Below are 14,545 nucleotides of genomic sequence, written 5' to 3' on the forward strand. Positions count from 1 at the left end.
TTGGCCGCCCAGGAATTTCTTCACGGGAACAAGCAGATGAAAGTCCGACAGTGCAAGATCTGCAGTGTATAATGGATGCTGGACACACCTCCCACCCAAATCTGGCGATTTTCTCACGAATAGGAGCAGCAACATAGGGATGAGCATTGTCATGAAGTTTGTCAAAAAATCTGTTCAAATAGCTCTGAGCACTATGGGACTTAACTTCTGAGATCATCAGTCCCCTAGAACTTAGAACTACTTAAACCTAACTAACCTAAAGACATCACACACATCCATGCCCGAGGCATGATTCGAACTCGCGACCATAGCGGTGGTGCGGTTCCAGACTGTAGCGCCTAGAACCGCTTGGCCACCCCGGCCGGCGAAGTTTGTCACATAAGCATTAATGTTGTGGATTTCGTCACGAAGGGCACACCACAACTTCAGCAAAGTTTTAATGTAGGCTGCAGTATTCACAGTGGTCCCCTATTCAGTTGGCAACTATGTAGGAAAGTAGGTAAAAGAACAATTTCTTTTTTCCACAGGAAATTGGGTCAGTCTCTTGGTGTGGCAGAGGTTTCAGCTATATTTTGCAGTCAAGTTGGGTGTGGATGATGTTTGGTTTGTGGGGCGCTCAACTGCGTGGTTATCAGCGCCCGTACAATTTCCCAACCTTTGCTCAGTCCAATTTCGCCACTTTCCTGGATGATGATGAAATGATGAGGACAACACAAACACCCAGTCATCTCGAGGCAGGTGAAAATCCCTGACCCCGCCGGGAATCGAACCCGGGACCCCGGGCTCGGGAAGCGAGAACGCTACCGCGAGACCACGAGCGGCGGACAAGTTGGGTGTGCAACCTTACAGAATATTGCAGAAATAGAACCCTCAATCTTTTCTCTGTCACTTCCTCGTGCAGCTCTTATCAAACTGTAGAAAGGAACCGATCCCACACCATTACACGCTGATTTCCAGCACAATATAAACATGGTAACAGGGTATTAGTCGACCACAATATTATTGCATCTGGAAGTTAGGGCACTTCGGGTGACCTATCGTGAATTGTTATCGTGATATTTCACGAGGATAAACTGAAACACTGGACAGTATACACACAGCGGTCTTGAAAGCGTTTATAGTGTGATGTGTTTTCCTTAGTAATCAGAGTATTTGTTTACTGTTACATCACCGCCAGTTTCCGCAATGGCCACATGAGGCCAGGTGCAATAATGTCATGGTCATGTAATAATAATATGTGCCTGTCAACTGTCCTCAGTTATCTTAAGGATGCCTTCTGCCCTAGTTGCGCAACTGAATTGCAACAGTACTCAGCCAACAACACACCATGCTTATCCCAGAACAATGTCACAAGGATTTTTGTAGCAGATTAAGTCACGTCGAATTTTTTCTCGTACTGGGAAACCAACATGTTTTCGCTTCATAGAGGCCTACTTGGTTTTGGGCATGTACTGGTACGCCCACAACTCGTCATCAGTGACAATTCCTTTCAGAAAATTATACCCTTCTGTGGCGTAACGTGTTAAGTGACCCAAGCTGGTCTTCAATCGCTGGCCTTTGTGATTGTCTGTCAGGTTCTTAGGCACTCAGGGAGCGTTAACTTTACGGAAGTACAAAGTGTCATCAAAAATACCGTACACCACACCATAGGAAATGTTGAAATGCTGCGATAAGTTAAGCAGTTACATGCGCCAGTCGTTCGAAATTTCTGCCTCAATGGCTCCGGCATTCTGGGGGTTGCAGCTATTACCATCTGCCCGGAGCATGGCGAATCACTAAGGTTCACAAGGCCCTCTTGGAAGAATACGCACCACCTGGAGACATTGCTACAGTTCCTACAGTCTTCCCCGTACATGCCACCAAAGTCCCTGTGAATTTCACTCGGTTTATGCTCTTTGACCCACAAATATCGAACTACATTTCACTTCTCTTCTTAAACTTACTACAATAACACGCACGCCATGTTTGTTTTGCAGTTCATGCGTCTCTCACTAGTGCTACACAAGAAAACAAAACACCATCTGTAGTGCAAACTTCAAACTATATCATCATGAAATTTCAACATTCAGCTGCAATACCAAGGGAGAAAAAATTGTATCCAGATTCTAGTAGCGAGCACATCTACACTATTTGAAAGACGCTACATAAATAATGAGTCAGATCTTGACAGGCCTAAGATTTCAAAGTGGTGCAAAGGTTGGCAACTTGCATTAAAAGTTGTCAACTCATACAAATTCCTGGGTGTAACACTTTGCAGGTATATGAAATGGAACGATCACACAGGCTCAGTCATACGTAACCAGGTGGTAGACTTTAGGTTATCGGTAGAATACTGGGGAAAAGCAATCAGTCTACAAATGAGATTGCTTACAAATCACTTGAGTGACCCATCCTAGAATATTGCTCAAGTGTGTGGGACCATACCAAGTAAGACTAACAGGGGATACTGAAAGGCAGCATAGCCGGCCGCAGTGGCCATGCGGTTCTAGGCGCTTCAGTCTGGAACCGCGCGACCGCTACGGTCGCAGGTTCGAATCCTGCCTCGGGCATGGATGTGTGTGATGTCCTTAGGTTAGTTAGGTTTAAGTAGTTCTAAGTTCTAGGGGACTGATGACCTCAGATGTTAAGTCCCATAGTGCTCAGAGCCATCTGAACCATTTTGAAAGGCAGCATAAATAGTCACAGATTTGTCTGATCCCGTGGGAGAGTGTCACAGAGATGCTGAAGACATTGAAATGGTAGACTCTTGAAGGTAGATTTAAACTATCCCGAGGAAGCATACTTAAAATGTTTCAACAACTGGTTTTAAATGACGACTCAGACTATACAACACTATACATATCACTCCCGTAGGTATTGTGAGGATAAGATTAGATTAACCACAGCATCCACAGAAGAATTTAAATTTTCATTCCTTCCACACTCCATATGAATGGAATGGGAAAAACCCCTAATCACTGGTACAAAGGGATGTACCCTCTGCCATGCACTTCACAGAAGTTTCCAGAATACAGATGTAGAAGTAAAATAAAAACAGTATCTGATAAAAATGTATCCTGACCAGCAAAAAGTTTCTGAGATTGACTGTTCCTAGAACAGTTTATTTATAGAGCAGACTCTCATAATGTAGAGACAGTGTCTGCTGGAAGCATGCAAAACCTCTACATCTGGGATGCACATACTACAGCTTGTAAACATCTTGTGCCTTTCCCCCCACCCCTGCCCACCAATAGATCTGCTGACAGCCCAACTTTATTTTTAAACTTTCACGCAAAACAATGCAGTAATGACTACAGAAACAGCATATGAGCCTTCAGGGATAGACATACACTGTGGTGACAAAAGTAATGGGATACCTCCTAATATCATGTCAGACTGCTGTTTGCATAGTTTAGCAGCTTGATGTGGTATGGACTTAACAAGTTGTTGGAAGTCCCCTGCAGAAATATTTAGGTATGCTGCCTCTATAGTCATCCACAATTGCAAAAGTGTTGCCAGTGCATGATTTTGTTCACGAACTGACCTCTCAATTATATCCCATAAATGATTGATGGCATTCATCTCGGGCAATCTAAATGGCCAAACCATTCACTCGAATTGTTCAAAATGTTCTTCAAACCAGTTGTAAACAACTGTGGCCCAGTGAAATGGTGCATTGTCATCCATAAAAATTCCATCTTCACCTGGGAACACGAAGTCCATGAACTGCTGAAAATGGTCACCAGGTAGCCAAACATAACCATTTGCAGTCAATGATTGGTTCAGCTGGACCCTGTCCTTTTCACGTAAACACAGCCCACACCATTATGGAACGACCACCAGCTTCCATAACGCCTTGCTGACAACTTGGGTCCATGGCTTCATATGGTCTACACTACATTCAAACCCCAGCATTAGCTCTTACCACCATTTTCCAGTCGTTTATGGTCCAACCGATATGGTCACAAGCCTAAGAGGGGCACTGCAGGTGAAGTTGTGCTGTTAGCAAAGGCACTTGTGTCAGTCGTCTGCTACCAAAGCCCATTAACACCAAATTTCACCCCACTGGCCTCACGGATATGTTTGTCGTATGCCTCACATTGTTTTGTGCAGTTATTTCCCACAATGTTGCTTGTCTGTTAGCACTGACAATTCTATGCAAACCTTGATGCTCTCGGTCGTTGGGTGAAAGCTGTTGGCTTCTGCATTGTCCATGGTGAGAGGTAATGCCTCAAATTTGGTATTCTGGGCCTGGAAAAAGTATTCAACAGTGTAAAATGGTGTAAGAGGTTCAAAATTCTGAGAAATATAGGGGTAAGCTATATGGAGAGACGTGTAATATACATGTACAACAGCCAAGACTACTATTCAATCTGTACATCGAAGAAGCATTGATGGAAATAAAAGAAAGGTTCAGGAGAGCAAATGCAACAAATAATAGTAATGTTTCAGCCTCTCTGTGTTGATAAGATTTTGGAAACTCTCTTAGTTCTTGTGGGTAAAACTGATTAGACATAAATAACTGATTAGGCATAATGGGCAATCCACATTCATCTGGCAGAGTGATACTGTACGCCAGACCCGGACTCAAATCCAAGACCATAGCCTTTCGCAAGCAAGCACTCTAATAACTGAGCTGCCCAAGCACATCTCGCAACCCATTCCTGCAGTCAGTTTCTCATCTCCTACCTTTCAAATTTCACAGAAGTTCCCCTGCAAAACTTGCTGGACTAGCACTCCTGGAAGAATGGATACTACAGAGATGTGGCTTAAGCACAGCATGGAGGTTGTTTTCAGAATGAATTTTCATTCTGCATTGGAGTGTGCACTGATATTAATCTTTCTGAGAGATTAAAACAGTGTGCTGGACTGGGACTCAAACCACACTTGGACTCAAGCCTAGAACCTTTGCCTTTCATGGGCAAATGGTCATTCACCTTTCCTGGCACAACTCCTGATTTAACTCCATGGACATACTTCTGTCAATACCTATCTGGCTCTTACTATCCAAACACCATAGATGTCTCCTCCATATCTTATTCACCTGGAAATTTTAGCCCACGACGAAGTTTCAAATCTTCAAACACTCCACCACAAAGTGAAAATTTATTCTTGTTTTATACTGGATGAGAACTTGTTGAATAACTTTCCACAAAAGTATATAACTTCACCGTCAACCCTAGACAAGCAGTCAAAGTCTCTTAATTGTGCTTATGTGCATCACAGATATGTTGAGGCTGATTTTTATTGTAATTAAGGAGTAAATGTATTGGGAAGTGAGTGAAAAAATTCCAAGATCCTTAAAAGGCCATCCACAAGATTTGTGGGTGTTCTGTTTTTCATTATAGTCTGACAGCTCATTTATGCTGAATGAACGCTTCATTTACCTTTAGTGTACAGCAACAGAAAATAGTTCCATATGACAACAAGGAGTGAAAATATGCAAAGTAAACCAGCAGTCACATCTTTACTTCAACACAATGAGAGAGAAATCTAAGGACAAAAATGTGTTGACCCCATTTTAGTTTGTAACATAAGTGAAGCCCAAAGATTTTTACACAGGGCTTTTTACTTAGTGTATGATCATTTAAGTATATTTTGGTGTTAGCAGATAATTTGTGCATGACTGACTTGCGTAATACCAATACAAGTCCCTGTAAAATTAAAACTATTAGCTGTGAATCATGTAGAACTTTGTGATCCACACAATCAAGGTCACAAAATGTATCAATAGGATAATTTTTCTTGATTGGCTGTACTAGCAGTTCTTTTCTGAGTTCTGGTATTGTTTTCTCTGTATAGAATCATTTATGAAAGCTAAACTGGGAGGTAGTTAAACAAGCCCTGCTCAGTTGAATGAATCAGTATTCTGTCATTAGCTACTTTCTCAAACATCTCTGAGAAGGCTGGAAGGATTGACATCGCTCCTAATTAGAAGTCAGTTTCCATACCTCCAGTTTTATACACGAGTGTTACAGTAGTATAATTCAGTCTGTCAGAAAATATAACTAGAGTCACCGATTACAATGATAATGTATGGTTAATCCTTTCAAGTAAGTATAAAATTTTCATATTCTGCAAGAACAAACTGAAAATGTTTCTGCTTGACAACTCCTTAAAAAACTTATAAATTTTCAGTATGTATGTATATTTACAAATTAATTTTCAATTTGAATGTAAAAATGAGTTGTCCCACACCATTACAATTTGTCATGATCTGTTGAACATGAAACTAAGTAATTAACTAAATGAAAGCCCATATGGAAAATATGTTAAACTTACTGACTTATATATCCCCAAAGTTACCCATTATTTTTATGGAAAAGTAGCCAAACCTAAACTTTTTAACTGGCTGCTCTATGATTTTTCCAGATTACGTTCTCACCAAAATGCACACCTAAGAACTTAACAGTTTGTATTGTTTATTAATTCTTGTTTGTATACTAGGTTGGATATTTTTGACTGTTCAAAACTGGAACTGCATTTTTTTCATAGCTTAAAGCTAGCCCACAAAAACCATTCAGTAACTACCCCAAAAACAGCATTTCCTATTTTTCTCTGTTGATTCTTCTTTGCTCTGCTTCACTACAATGCTTGTATCATCTGCAAACAGGATTAATTTTGCTTCCTGATTCAAATAAAATGGCAAATCATTAACATAAAGCATGAATAGTAGTGTTTCGTTATCAAACCCTGTGGGTCTCCCATTCTGATTTTTCCCCATGCACATGACATGACATCCTTCTTTGTATTACTTGAACAGCCTATGGTAACTTTCTGCAGTCTGTTTCTTAAATAAGCACTATACCAAACATTTACTAAGCAGGTATTTCCACGAAAACTTAATTAATAGAATAAAACAGTGAAAAATCCAGGACGGAATGAAACAATATTATGAGAAGGAAAGTTGCTACTCACCATATAGAGGAGATATTGAGTCACAGATAAGCACAACAAAAAGACTCTCACAATTAAAGCTTTCAGCCATTAAGGCCTTCATCAACACTAGACACATATACGTGTGCACCCGTCCGCCTGCGCGCGCGCGCGCGCGCCCACACACACACACACACACACACACACACACACACACACACACAAACGCAACTCTGTGCAGATACACGTATGTGTGTCTAGTGTTGACGAAGGCCTTAATGGCCAAAAGCTTTAATAGTGAGAGTCTTTTTGTTGTGCCTCTCTGCGACTCAGCATCTCCGCTATATGGTGAGCAGCAACTTCCCTTCTTATAATATATTTAATAGAATATTATGATTGATACAATGAAATACCATTCATATGTCAGAGAAAGCTGTAATTGGTTATGTGTTATCATTCCAAGATTATATTACGAGATCAGTAAATATATAAATAGGTGATTCATAGAATGGCCCTTTTGAAATCCAAACTGTGATTGGCTAAGAATCCCATTACCACACAGTGTGTGACAACCTTGGAGTACATTACCTCCTCAAAAATTTCAGGAAATTTTTTAAGCAGTAACACTGGGCAGTAGTTATTAACATCTGTGGAGTCATCCTTTCTTTTTTACAGAGGGTCCTAAAAACGTCCAGACTTTCTGAGAAAACATCCTGAGTTAATGATGCATTACATAAGTGACTAAGAACATTACATATTATATGGCTAAAGCTTTTTAGTGTATTATCTGCGATATTATTCACCCCATAGGACCTTTTACTTTTTAGAGTCATGATATTCTTTCTTATTTCAGATAGGGATGTGAGACTAATTTTTAATTGCTTCTTCAGCATATTGTTTCTCTTCTGAGCTATTTGCACCAATTTTATCACCCATTTTTTAAAAAAGTAATGATTAAAAATTTTGCCTACAGATAAACAAATAAATTGCTCAGTACATTTTACTGTTAACATCTGGCCATCAGGTTCAGATAAGCCACTGACCACTCCTGTAAAATCACTGCAGGTTTTTGAGTCCAAAAACAAGTCATCAATAACTGTTGCACTATATTACATTCAGTCCTCATAGAAAAATGTTTCTGTGGCAAATTATCCTAAATTGGACATCAACAACTCTACGTGCCATAGTTCAGTACTCTCTGACAACAAATCTTCATTATAGTCTCCACAAACAATGATTTTCCAGTTATGTGTGCATAACATACTTATAACTCTCTCTCTAGGTGCTTTATAAAGCTTAAGATACTTCCTGTTGGTGGCCTGTAAATTGTCAGTACAACTAGAATCTTGTGAATTTTGTAGCCCACTATTGTGGCACAACATTCAAAGAATTGTTCAGCATATCTTCATTGACCTGAAAGGTCTGGTACTTCTTATTGGTTCTACACTAGTATGTTAATAGCTTGTCTCAGTCAAGATTTTGGTGATTACCATGTAATTTTCTGATATGCACAACATATCTGATGATGAAACGTCCTGGCAGATTAAAACTGTGTGCCCGACCGAGACTCGAACTCGGGACCTTTTGCCTTTTGCGGGCAAGTGCTCTACCATCTGAGCTACCGAAGCACGACTCACGCTCGGTACTCACAGCCTTACTTCTGCCAGTATCTCGTCTCCTACCTTCCAAACTTTACAGAAGCTCTCCTGCTTCGGCAAAAAGTACCAGCTTTGCATCTTCGTGAATATAGAATGGCAAGGCATTAATATATATTAAGAACAGCAGAGGACCCAAGACCAAACCTTGTGGCACCGCCTTCTTGATTGTTCCCCAGTTAGAGAAATCACCATTTTTTGGCATATTATGTGAACGGCTTATTTCAAGTTTCTGCACTATTCCAGTTCGGTATGTCCCATTCATACCACACTACTTGACGTTATCTAGACCTATTCCATGATTTACACAATCAAAAGCCTTTGAGAGATCACAAAAAATCCCAACGGGTGACTTCTGGTTACTCAGAGTATTTAATATTTCATTAGTGAAAGTATATATAGCATTTTCCATTGAAAAACCTTTCTGTAAACCAAACTGACATTTTGTTAAAACTTTATTTTTACAAAGTTGTGAAGCTACTGTACAATACATTACTTTTTCAAGAATTTTGGATAAGGCAGTCAGAAGAGAGATTAGGTGCTAGTTGTTGACATCAGACGTATCCCCTTTTTTATGCAGTGGTTTAACAATGGCATACTTCAGTCTATCTTGTAAAATACCCTGCTTCAGAGAACTATTACATACGTGGCTAAGAATCCCAGTTATCTCTTGGGAACAAGCTTTTATTATCAGGCTGGAAATGCCATCAATTCCATGTGAGCTTTTATTCTTGAGAGAATTTATTAACTTCCTAATTTCAGAAGGAAAGGTGGGTGGAATTTCAATTGTATCAAATTGTGTGGGTAAGGCCTCTTCCATTAATTGCCTTGCTTCTTCTAATGAACATTTAGATCCTCTTTCCTCTGGAACATTTAAAAAATGTTTATTAAAAATGTTTTCATCGTCCGGCTTGTTGTTCGTCAAGTTTCCATTTGTTTTGATGGTAATGCCGTCATCCTGTACTCTTGGTTGCCCTGTCTCCCTTGTAATAATATTCCAAATTGTTTTGATTTTGTTATCAGAGGCATTAATCTCAGACATGATGCACATGCTTCTGGACTTTTTAATAACCTTCCTTAATGCAGCACAGTAGTTTTTATCTTTGGCTGTTTCTGGGTCATTACTCTTTCTTGCTGTTAGATACAGTTCCCTTTTGTGGTTACAAGATATTTTTATTCCTTTAGTAAGCCAAGGTTTTTTGCATGGTTTCTTATAATTAGATTTAACTACTTTCTTGGGGAAACAAGTTTTCAAATTCTCTTACAAGTGTATCATGAAATAAGTTATATTTTAAATTAGCATAGGGTTCCTTGTACACCTCGTCCAGTCTAACTGCTGAAGATTTTCCCTGAAATTGAACGCACAGCTTTGGAGGGTAGTTTTGAATTACTGAAGGGAGCTATGTCATGTACTGTAACTAGCTGAGCACCATGATCAGAAAGGCCATTCTCAATAGGACAAGAATTTATGTTTTTTAACTTATCTTGGTCTATAAAAGTGTTATCTATCAATGTGCTGCTGTCCTTTAACTACCCCAGTAGGAAAATCAATGACAGATGTCAAATTGAAAGAACCGAGCAAGACTGCCAGGTCATTCTTCCTATTACACTCTTTCAGTGAATCAACACTGAAGTCTTCACAAATAATAATTTGCTTTCCCCTATCTGACAGATAGCACAACAAGGCATCCAGGTTCTCCTGGTGTTACTAGTAAAAAGAGTAGGAATATTGTGCTCCGTCACATCCACTTTTATAGTGTCCTTCACTTCTTTCATTGCACCAAATCCCCATTTGGCCATACATTCCAGTGAGTTTGTTAGTTTCACTTGTCTGTCTTCCGTAATAGGCTAATTGGACTCCTTCCAGCTGCGCCACTACCTTATTCTTCAGGATAAGAAAATTAAATGTTCTTCTTTAGTGTGTATACCATAGCACACTTTCTGATGCCTACACAAGGATTTTCATCCCTCCCCCCCCCCCCCCCCTGGCCACACTAATGTCTAGAAATATTACTTCTTGGCTGAAGGGAGTTTGATGTAGGCTGATAACCCTGAAGTAAGTTCAACTATTTTTGGTGCATTGGTAAAACGGAAAATTCAATTAGAAGTTGATGAAACAAACATTTTTTGCTACATTTTCTACACCAATGTTGCTGTAAACATAACAAGACAGCAAAAATACAGATACGAGAAAAACTGCTCCAACAGAAAATAAAAGTTAATAACCATATATTCAGATTCTTGTGGGAATGATGGAGTTGTCAATTAATTACTATACCTCAAAGTTACGTATCTGACATCTAACCCAGGCACTGTGTACACATAAAATCTCATATTCAAATCACACTCTCATCCTCCTCCAAACCATTTTTTCTGCATTCAGATTTGTACATCAAACAGGAGGTTTCAGAATGACTGTCGATTTATGAAAATTACTCTAGAATAGGGAGTAAAATAAAGGTATGACTGTTATGTAGTACTGAGAAATTTCGGGTTGATGGGCATTGCAGTAGTCTCTCTGTTCTTCGTACTGAAAAACGGAAGAATGTTGTAGGTCTGAATTACCTGCACAATTTATAGTCACATAACTCATGTAGCCTAAATGAAACTTCACGTGGCTATTCTTGTGAAAACTATGCACTTACAAAAATACGCTTGCAGTAATATTTTCTAAGATAAAAATGTACTGCCGCAGAAAATTAAAAGATGCAGAGATTAGGTGATTTTTTAAAAAAAATTAAATTATCTGAGAAAGTGCACGTTTTGGCTCATTTACGTGTGAAAAACACGTCGAAAGGACAAGGCCATAATACGACAAACCTATTCAAGAGATTTTACGGCAAAATTTTCAAACTGAACTAACAGTAAACCACAGAAATAAACTACATTTTGGAGTTTATGAAGGCCATTTAAGTTCTGCTGTACTTCATGCACTGACATTATTCGGTGACATGGCAGCAAGAGTCATAATAACTTCAAACTGAATAAGAAGGCGAGGAAGTACCTTTGGATTTGCTGTAATGGATATATGTAGCTGTCTTTCCATTCACGGAGGAAACTGCTGGAATCTACGTTTGACACTTGTCGTTAATCTGCATCTATCCTTAGAACCAATAACTCCAACATTCGTAGCACTTTCTCATGCAACAAGGGGCGCAGTTGAAATAATGATGCAAACGAGCATCTAAAATTCGCATTAAGACTTTTCTTCATCACAATGTGCGTAAAAGGATTTTTAAATTACACATTGCCAGCAAAGCCAATCTGTTGTTTACAAGCATTGTATCACAGAACACCAAAATATAAGAAGAGCGAGACCCGTGTTGTTAGGATACGGAAACAGAGAACGACATGGCGCGAAAATCTTTGTTTTTAATTTGAAATGTGCGGTTTAGGTGACATTAATGCTTCATTTTTTACTTTATGGGCATGTCTCGTAGTATAGCAGTGCATGCCTGGAAACTGAAACGTTTTTGTGACCTTGTAGATTTATGCATTCGACAAATCTCAACCAAAAACTAAGATTAACTTCTCGTAACTGGGGTTCACACGTGTAAAATTTTGTAAGTGGCGTCGTGCCCGCCTTTTGACTATAAAATTATTTATTTGTGAAACGCAGTATTGCAGTTTAGACCGTATAGCCAATATCAAGTGGAAATAATTGCGCCTTAGCAATTGTCACAACTTAAAAATCGTTTGACACGACGTGTCGCAGCAGATGGTTTCACCGCGTTGTGATCCTGATTATGACTTCTTGTGTGTATTGCATATTTTGAATTGCATTGTCAGTTCGTTGCTCGTACAATGCTTTATTTTTGCATGCATGTGTACGTAATAATGTGTGGAGTAAATGATTCTATATTTGTTTTTGTTTCATATAAAGCAGAAGACGGTTCTGTGGACATTTGCCCCTGCCCATCAACCCGTGTGTGAACTGCTCGATTTAAATGCGTTGTGAGTATATTGCTGGTAACTTTACTTTTGTTCACATCCGTTTTTCGCACATTCTCGCATTTAATGGTCGACTACATGTAGGCGCTTTTGACAGAACTGGTATTCAACTTTATTATATCTAGTCAAGGAATTAGTATGTATTTCTGTTTTTAATGGTGTTGCTTCTTGCTACTGTGTATGCTTTGTAATGTTACTGACTAAGGCATTCTTCCTTTTTGTTTGTTGCTGTTGCAGTCTTCAGTTTTGAGACTGGTTTGATACAGCCCCCCCCCACCCCCTCCCCTTCACGCACGCACGCACGCGCGCGCCCACACACACGCGCCCACACACACACGCGCGCGCACACACACACACACACACACACACACACACACACACACACACACACTCTCTTCCCACTACTACTAAACTGGTGATTCTTCGACAGAATGTTTCCTGAAACTTCCTGGCAGATTAAAACTGTGTGCCAGACCGAGACACGAACTTGGCGGACTTTTGCCTTCTGTGGGCAAGTGCTCTACCAACTGAGCTATCCAAGCACGACTCATGCCCCGTCCTCACAGCCTTATTTCTGCCAATATCTCGTCTCCTACCTTCCAAACTTCACAGAAGCTCTCCTGTGTACCTTGCAGAACTAGCACTACTGAAAGAAAGAATATTGCGGAGACATGGCTTAGTCGCAGCCTGGGGTATGTTTCCAGAATGAAATTTCCACTCTGCAGCAAAGTGTGCAATATGAAGCTTTGGCAGATTAAAACTGTGTGCCGGACCAAGACTTGAACTCAGGACCTTTGCCTTTCACGGGAAAATGCTCTTCCAACGGAGCTACCCACGCAGCCACAGGCTGCGAGGATGGGATGTGAGTCGTTCTTGAGAAGCTCAGTTGGTAGAGTATTTTTCCATGAAAGGCAAATGTCTTGAGTTCGAGTCTCAGTCCGGCAAACAGTTTTAATCTGCCAGGAATTTTCATATCAGTGCACACTGTGCTGCAGAGTGAAAATTTCATTCTAGAATGTGTCCTATCACCCAATTCCTTCTTCTAGTCAGCTTGTGCGACAAATTTCATTTCTCCCCAATTCTATTCAGTACCTCCTCATTAGTTGCATGAGACCCCGTCTAATCAACAGTATTCTTCTGTAGCACCACATTTCAAAAGTTTCTTTTCTCTTGTACATCTTGCACACCATATGGCAGAGTTTTGTCACACTTGGCCCTCCCGAGGCTATCAGTAATGACATTTACTCCTAGTACCTTTTTTCGACTTATGTCATTCTTCCTTAAAAGCACAAATAATGGAACAGTAATAATGTATGCACAAGTGTTCACATGTTATTAACAGGTACTCCAAACAATATATTGTAACAGAAATCAGTGTACTACAATTATCCTCCCATGCCTTTGAATATTTATTTAAAAGCAAATATTGTAATACATAGTCTCATGCTTTCATCATTTGATTTATTAGTGAGTTCCACATGCCGTATCTAGAGTTCACGAAATACAGTAACGTTAAGTACGGTGGAAGTACGTTCACAACATACTTCACAATCCCAAGCACAAATATGCATGTTGATGTAGAATATTTTTGCTGCATAATAGTACCTGGCATAAATAACAACTGGTATGTGCTGTGTCCCTAATACTACTCAGCATACTCACTCGGGAGAAGCAACATCATTCACAGCATAACGGCACACTGATTCCAAAGATGTAAAAAAGTTGAATACTAGTTCCATCAAAAGTTGCTTATATGGAGTTCTCCATTAAATGTGAGAAAGTATAAAAACACATGCAAACTAAAATGAAGTAGAATACAGACAATATGCTTACAATGCATTTAAATAAAACAGTTCTCACATGGATTTTTATTGTTACCCGAACACAATATTATTGCATTTGGCCTCCCTTAGCCATTATCGGAAACAGACAGTGATGTTAGAGTAAACAAGTACAGTAGTGACTAAATAGTTGACAACAGTATTGCACCTGGGAGTGAGGGCACTTCTGTCAGTTTCAAGACAGTTTTTATCACGATATTTCAGAAAGGAACACTGAACCATTTGATAATATATGGACAACTG

General features: G+C 39.6%; 2 protein-coding genes across 3 annotated transcripts in view; one reads left to right on the forward strand and one right to left on the reverse strand.

Annotated features, from left to right (window-relative positions):
- Window positions 1–11,820, reverse strand: part of LOC126162826 (protein Mpv17-like) — a 62,346-nt gene extending 50,526 nt beyond the window's left edge. The window contains exons 1-2 of one of the 2 annotated variants that reach the window (XM_049919586.1): window positions 11,515–11,820; window positions 4,144–4,230 (exon numbers count right to left, since the gene is read on the reverse strand). The gene's annotated coding sequence lies outside the window, so the exon portion shown is untranslated. The remainder of the gene's footprint in view (window positions 1–4,143; window positions 4,231–11,514) is intronic. The other variant, XM_049919585.1, reaches the window with a different exon arrangement.
- Window positions 11,821–12,204: 384 nt separating this feature from the next.
- LOC126162825 (uncharacterized) overlaps window positions 12,205–14,545 on the forward strand; it is a 132,861-nt gene continuing 130,520 nt past the window's right edge. Inside the window, exon 1 of the mRNA XM_049919582.1 lies at window positions 12,205–12,266. The gene's annotated coding sequence lies outside the window, so the exon portion shown is untranslated. The remainder of the gene's footprint in view (window positions 12,267–14,545) is intronic.

Source organism: Schistocerca cancellata, chromosome 2 (genome assembly GCF_023864275.1).
Source record: "Schistocerca cancellata isolate TAMUIC-IGC-003103 chromosome 2, iqSchCanc2.1, whole genome shotgun sequence".
Taxonomy (NCBI): Eukaryota; Metazoa; Arthropoda; class Insecta; order Orthoptera; family Acrididae; genus Schistocerca; species Schistocerca cancellata.